We start from the raw sequence: 8,247 nt of genomic DNA, 5'->3' as shown, positions 1-8,247 counted from the left end.
CTGCCAAAAAAAAAAAAAAAAGAAAAGGAACTAGCTAAAATTAAGTTAAAAAGGAACAACAAATCTCAACCGTATATCTATATCTTTTCAAAAGTTCTGATCCCCAGAGAGAGGTAACCAGCCCCTTTTAGATGGCTAGATCACCAAATTTAACATGAAATTAGATCCTCTACTTTCCCCTTTTGTTTGTATTTGGAAACTTTTCAAAATGATTAGGAATATTTCTTAACTTACAGGAGATTCCATCTTTAAGTGGTCAGTGTGTATTGAAGTGAATTTCAGTTAGCAACATTAGAGTTACTCAACTGCGTACATAGGGGAAAAGACATGATGCGTTTATCCATTTCTCTTGGTTGGATTAAGCAAATGACTTGAATATTGCTCGTATAGAAACCGAGACACAAGAGTGATTTCAATGGAAACTTTTTCACAGTTTATTGATTCTGACTGACGTTTTTATACAGGACTCAAATCTAATTTAAGAAATATACAAATATAATGACAGTTGTTACAATTCTGTCACCTCTGCCTTGCTACCAGAGAAGAATTTCTTTTATCCAAGTTTGTCAAGAATTCCACAAGAAATAAACAAGATAAAACAGAAAGTAAAGTACACAAGAAAACAGAAGAATTACGTAGTTCGATCCTAATGATCTACATCCACGGCAGGAACAGCTAGGAGCTTTATCTCTTATTTATCAAGATGAACAATACAGTTTGTATACAAGTTGTAACCTCACAGAATTCCCTCTCACAAAGACTATCTGTTGAGTCTTTTATTTTTACTTGCACTCCTGTATTCCTTCCTCTCTTTTTCAATATCTCTCAAAACTAATTACAGAACCTCACATTTATACACTTGTATAGACTACAAAGATAAAGTGACCCTGCAGCCCTTCACCTCAAAGTAATATAATTACCCGAGTCTTGGTTCTTGATTCTTGGCAGCAGGCTTTAACACACTTTAACATGAGTAAGGATCTAATTGTTTGACATCTTATTTAACAATCTCCACCTTGGCAAGCACTTAGTCCTTGCAAGCTTTCTTCATCCACTTGCTGTTCCTGCAGGTTCCCCTTAGCGGGTACTAGCAATTTCCCATATTAATCAAGTTAAGACAGTGTCTAAACTTGATTGTAGGTAAGGTTTTTGTCATCATATCAGAGGGATTGTCTTCAGTAGGAATTTTTTCAACCCCAATCTCACCAGCAGATATAATGTCCCTCACGAAATGAAGCCTGATATCTATATGCTTGGATCTCTCATGGTATACATTATTTTTGGCAAGATATATGGTGCTCTGATTATCACAGTGAACTGTGACACTGCCTTTGTACATGCTTAGTTCATGAGAGATCCCTTTTAGCCATATAGCCTCCTTTATTGCCTCAGTCATTGCCATATATTCAGCCTCAGTTGTTGATAAGGCTACCACTGACTGTAGGTTTGTCTTCCAACTGACAGCTCCTCCAAAAATGGTAAACACAAAACCAGTTAGTGATTTCCTTGTGTTTATATTTCCAGCATAATCAGAGTCAACAAAGCCTTGTAGATCTTATCCTATTTGCACATTTTCACCAAATTTTAGTCCTAAGTACTTAGTACCAGATAAGTATTGGAACACACACTTAAGAGCATGCCAGTGTGGTTTTCCTGGATTGCTCATAAATCTGCTTATGATGCTGACAACATAGGTTAAATCTGGCCTATAACAGACCATGGCATACATGATGCTCCCAACCATGCTAGCATAAGGAATTTTATTCATAAATTCTTTTTCCTCATCAGTTTCTGGTGCTTGAGTGACTGACAATTTTGAATGCTGCCCAATAGGAGTGCTTACAGGTTTTACTTGGTCCATTCCAAATTTGTTTAGAACTTTTGAAATATATGATTTTTGAGATAAGTAGAGAAGCTTTTTATTCCTTTCTCTTATTATCTCCATTCCCAGAATTCTCTTAGCTGGACCTAATTCCTTCATTTCAAATTCTGACTTAAGCATGCACTTGACTTGATCAATTTGAATTATGTCCTTACATGCAACAAGCATGTCATCCACATATAACAATAGGTATATTGGATTTTCATTGACTTGCTTGTAGTATACACAGCTATCATAATTGCTCCTACTGAAACATTGTGAATCATGTGGTTGTCAAATCTTTTATACCACTGTCTTGGGGACTGTTTAAGTCCATACAGTGATTTCTTTAATAAACACACTCGATTCCTTGCGGTTTCAGTAGAAAAGCCTTCGGGTGGTTGCATGTATAGAACTTCTTCAAGTTCACCATGCAAGAATGTTGTCTTGACATCCAATTGTTCCAAATGCATGTCTTGGTAAGCTACATAAGAGAGTAAAAGTCTTATGGAGCTGTGTTTAACCACAGGGGAGAAGATTTCATTACAATCCACTCCTTCCTTCTGTGTAAACCCCTTAGCAACTAACCTAGCTTTCTACCTAGGTAGTTCAACCCCTTGAATGCCCTCTTTTCTTTTAAAGATCCACTTGGATCCTATTAGTTTCTGATTTTCTGGTTTTGGGACCATTTCCCATGTTTTATTTTTATTTAGAGACTCTATTTCCTCTTTCATTGCAAGCATCCACTTTTCTGCCTCTTTGCTAGCCATAGCTTCCTTAAAGGATTTAAGTTTCATTTCAATTATTTCTTCAGCAACATTAAGAGCAAAAGCTGTCATCTCAGCCTGCCCATACCTTTGTGGGGGTCTTATGACCCTTCTTTCCATATCTCGAGCTAATTGATAAGTGTTCTCTCCACCTTGAAGTCTAACCTCTGAACTTGAGTCCTCGGCTTTTCTAACTAGAGTTTCATGGTTACAAGGTGAATTCATTGATTGCTCCACCTCAAGGTGCATATGATCAACAGTAGGTAACTGTTCTAGTCCTTCTGAATTTTCTTTCTTTCCTACCATTTGCTTCTCATTAAATATTACATCTCTACTAATTATACATTTCTGTCTACCAGGTTCATTTATCCACAACTTATACCCTTTCACACCCTCTGGATATCCCAGAAAAATGCACTTAAGTGCACGTGGTTCCAGCTTATCTGTTTTGGAGTGTGCATATGCAATACATCCAAAAGTTCTAAGGTGGTCATACCCAGATGGTGTTCCAGACCACATTTCTTGTGGGGTTTTAAAATTTAAGGCTGTGGAGGGGCATCTATTTATGAGGTATACTGCTGTAACAGCAGCCTCAGCCCAAAAACTTTTTGGTAACCCTGATGTTGATAGCATGCACCTCACCCTTTCCAAGATGGTTCTATTCATCCTTTCAGCCAAACCATTTTGTTGAGGTGTTTCCCTCACTGTTCTATGCCTAGCCACCCCCTCAATTTTACAGAAATTATTAAAATCATTTGACAGAAATTCCAAACCATTATCAGTTCTCAACCTTTTTATTTTTCTGTTAGTCTGATTTTCAACTAGTATTTTCCATTCTTTGAACTTAGCAAATGTGTCACTTTTATTTTTCAGAATGTATATCCATACCTTCCTTGAGTAATCATCAATAATGGACAGAAAATACCTGGATCCTCCATGTGAGTTTACCTTTTCTGGCCCCCAAAGATCCGAGTGAATGTAGTCCAAAATCTGCTTAGTTTGATGTGTTGCTTTTCTGAAGCTTGCTCTTGCTGACTTCCCAAACACACACTCCTCATAGAAGGGTAATTCCCCAAGCTTTCCTTCCCCTAGTAAACCTTGTTTCTCAAGTTCTTGAAATCATTGTTGACTGACATGTCCCAGTCTTCTGTGCCATGTGAGAGCCTTGTTTCCCATCTTCTGCAGAACTGGAGATGCCTCACCAATTACAGTCTTGCCAATTAGGGTGTAGAGTCCATTCTTGATCACTCCCTTCATTATTACAAGAGCCCCCTTGAAACCTTTAGAGTACCAGATTCTGATTTAAAGTTGTAGCCAGATTGATTAAGCATTCCCAAAGAGATTAAGTTCCTCTTTAAGTCAGGTATGTATCTCACATCTTCAAGGACTCTCTCCATACCATCATGCAATTTTAGTCTCACTGAACCTATTCCCAGAATTTTACAAGATTTGTTGTTTCCTAGAATCACATGACCCTCATTCAAAGCTGTAAAAGTCTCAAACCAGTTTCTCGAGGGGCACATATGAAATGAGCACCCTGAGTCTAGGATCCATTCATTTCCAGAATCCACCTCTGAGACATTTAAAACTTCTGCACTGTTATAACCCTCTAGAACAATAGCTGCCTTGTCCTCCTCCTTTGGTTTATTCCCCATATTTTGTTTCCTCTCGGGACAATCCCTTTTAAAATGTCCTTCCTTGTGGCAAATAAAGCATTTTAATTGCTTTCCTTTAGATTTTGATCTTGTTTTACTATTCTTTCCCTTGTGACTTGTTTTTTTAGACCTACCCCTTATATTCAAACCTGCTCCAGATTCTGTTTTGACCTCAGTCTTGTTTTGTAACTCTCTTGAGTGCAAAACAGATTGTACTTCTTCTAATGACAGACTCTCTCTACCATACATCATAGTATCTTTAAGATTTGCATAAGAAGAATCTAACGAGCTTAACAACAGAATAGCTTGGTCCTCATCATCAATTTTTATGTCTATGTTTGCAAGATCCATGATGATCTTGTTAAATTCATCAAGATGTTCTTCCATAGACATACCTGGAGTCATCGTGAAAGTGAAGAGCTTGGTCTTCTTATGGAGTCGATTTGCCAAAGACTTGGTCATGTAAAGGCTTTCTAATTTTAGCCAAACTCCTGCTGCAGTGTCTTCTTTGGCAACTTCTCTCAAAACTTTGTCACTAAAAGAAAGAATGATGGTACTGAGAGCCTTCTGCAAGACTTGTATTTTTTCTTTTTCTGGTAAGGAACTCAGATTCTTTTCACCAAGAAGTGCATCTTGAAGACCCTGTTGAACCAGTAGTGCTTTCATCTTAATCCTCCACAGACCAAAATCATTCTTTCCAGTGAATTTCTCAACATCAAACTTGGCTGTCCCCATTGAACCTGGGCTCTTGATACCACTTGTTACTATTCTGTCACCTCTGCCTTGCTACCAGAGCAGAATTTCTTTTATCCAAGTTTGTCAAGAATTCCACAAGAAATAAACAAGATAAAACAGAAAGTAAAGTTCATAAGAAAACAGAAGAATTATGTGGTTCGATCCTAATGATCTACATCCACGACAGGAACAGCTAGGAGCTTTATCTCTTATTTATCAAGATGAACAATACAGTTTGTATACAAGTTGTAACCTCACAGAATTCCCTCTCACAAAGACTATCTGTTGAGTCTTTTATTTTTACTTGCACTCCTGTATTCCTTCCTCTCTTTTTCAATATCTCTCAAAACTAATTACAGAGCCTCACATTTATACACTTGTATAGACTACAAAGATAAAATGACCCTGTAGCCCTTCACCTCAAAGTAATATAATTACCCGAGTCTTGGTTCTTGATTCTTGGCAACAGGCTTTAACACACTTTAACATGAGTAAGGATCTAATTGTTTGACATCTTATTTAACAATCTCCACCTTGGCAAGCCATGGTACTTGGGACCTAGATCATTGATGGCAACGACGGGCAGGGAGAGATAATTTCGGAAGCTGGGGCAGAGACGGCAGCAGAGGGAACAAATGGATCCTGCGAAATGAGGAAGGAGGAAGACTTATCCAAAACTGAACTCACATTGGGTAATGGGCTGGGTTTGGACAGTGGGCTTTGGAGCTCATCGAATTGGACATGCCGTGAGATGTACAGTCTGTTGGTTGTGAGGTCCATGCATTTATATGCATTTTGATTCTGAGAATATCCAAGAAAGAGGCACGGGATGGACTTTGGTTGTAGTTTGTTTGTATTGTAAGGCTTTGTGAGAGGATAACAAAGACACCTAAATTTTCGGAGTTTGAGATAGTTGGGTTTTTGTCCAAATAGGACCTCAAAAGGGGACTTGTTTTGGAGAAGTGGAGTGGGTTGTCGATTTATGAGATATGTGGCGGGTGGAACGCATGAGGCCAATAAGAGAGAGGGAGAGACGCATCATGAAGTAGAGTGAGACCCGTCCACGAGATGACAATGACGACGTTCAGAAACACCATTTTGTTGAGGAGTGTAGGGTGCAGTGGTGTAGTGACTAATGCCATGAACATATAAGTATTTTTTTAAACTTATAAATTCACCACTATTGTCAGAATACAAACTTTTTATTTTTGAGTTGAAGCATGTTTCTACTAAATGTTTGAACTGTGGGAAAATGCTAGACACGCTTGATTTTGCAGCCATAGAATAGAACCACATGTACTTTGTGTAATGATCAACAAGAAGAAGATAATATCGAGAACCATCTAGGCCAGTATTTTGAGCGGGGCCCCAAACATCTGTGTAAATAATATCAAGAGGGTCATGACTTTGAAAACTAGTGGAACGAAATGGTTGTTGATGTGCTTTATTAATGGAGCAAGAAGTACATAAAGAAGACAATTTATTTGTTGTGAGCAGAAGAGAAAAATGATTGACAAGATTTTGAACGATTTTAAGTGATGGATGTCCAAGACGCTTGTGCCATCCATCAATCGATGTTCATTCATGCACATTAGCAACCATTTTAGGAAGTGAAGCCACCGGTGATGTCGGAAACATGTAGACACCATTTTCACATGCACCTCTTAGTAATATCGCCCCCGTGTTGCGTTCCTTCACAAGAAAATAAGATGGATGAAATTCAACGAAAACATTATTTTGCTTGGTAAAGTGATGAACATAAATTAAATTCTTGTGAATATTGGGAACACAGAGTGTATCACGCAAGTAAAAAATTTTGTTTGGTTAACGTAAGGCTAGAGAACCAATGTGTGAGACTGACAAACCTATACCATCACCAAGAACAACTTCATCAGTTTCATCATATTCAGAATGAACAGATAAATTTTGGAGGTCACCAGTAATATTGTGTGAAGCGGCCGAGTCAAGGAGCCATTTGTTTTCATTGGCATTGGAGGAGGTAGCACAATTTACCGTCACTTCATGTTGCTGCAGCTGTGGACAAGTCTTGACTATATGGCCCATGTGATCACAAAACTGGCATTTGGGCTGAAAACGCCGTTGGTTGGAATTGGGCTTGCCCGAATTTGGACTGAAGCGACGCTGGTCCTTGGGTTGTCCAGGAGAGTAGCGATTTGAGCCCTGTTGCCGTGAGGACCCATTCGGCTTATTGAAGCTTTTCTGGTGCTGACCTCCAGACGAACCAGTCTTCCTGCTCGTGAAATTAGTCGCAGCAACAAGCTGCTGGGTCGCAACTTCCATTCACCTCAAGTAGTTTTCGTGCCCCACAAGCAGATCATGCAATTCTTCAAAGGCAAGAGATTTTTTCCTTGCCCGAATGGGAGCAGCAATTTCCCTAAAATCGAGACCCAAGCCATTGAGGACATAAAGAGTGAGATCTTTGTCAGCGATCGGGTGATCTATGAGAGCGATTTCATCGGCTAGAGCTTTGACAGCATGTAAATAATCTGGAACCGATCTATTTCCACGCTGGATCAAGGTGAGTTCTTCCTTGAGTTGCATAGCTCTTGTACGCAATCTACTTGCATACATGTTTGTTAATTTTTTCCATGCCTCATGAGAGGTCTTAGCAGTGGCAATGAGTGGAGTGATGGTAGGAGATGTAGAGGCAAGAACAGCACTTAAAATAAGTTTGTCTTGCCGAACCCAATGATTTCTGCGAGAGATGGAAGAGGAGGTACCATCAGAAGTTGGACACAGAGAGTCACCAGTAACATAATCCATGAGGTCATAACCAATTAAAAGAGCTTCAAATTGGGCATGCCACTGTGGAAAGGTGGAGGGTGTGAGTTTCTCATTGATTTGGGCGGTGATATTAAAAACAACAAGTGGTGTATTGGTGGAAGAGATTGGTTGATTGTTTGGGTTTGGGGAAGACATGGCAGAAAAAAAAAAGCTGAAGATCAAGGTCTCGTTAGAGTTTAGGCTCTGGATACCATATAGAAACCGAGACACAAGGGTGATTTCAATGGAAACTTTTTCACACAGTTTATTGATTCTGACTGACAGGACTCAAATCTAATTTAAGAAATATACAAACATAATTACAGCAGTTACTAATTACAAAATTACAAGGATTATATTGCATGATTCTCGGCAGGCACATATTACAGCAGTTATGTCCATGATTCTTGGCTTTGAATTAGCTGCTTTCAATTTCCTGATTTGT

Source organism: Juglans microcarpa x Juglans regia, chromosome 8D, assembly GCF_004785595.1.
Source record: "Juglans microcarpa x Juglans regia isolate MS1-56 chromosome 8D, Jm3101_v1.0, whole genome shotgun sequence".
NCBI lineage: Eukaryota > Viridiplantae > Streptophyta > Magnoliopsida > Fagales > Juglandaceae > Juglans > Juglans microcarpa x Juglans regia.
The sequence above is the reverse complement of the archived record's forward strand: the minus strand, read 5'-3'. Positions refer to the sequence as shown.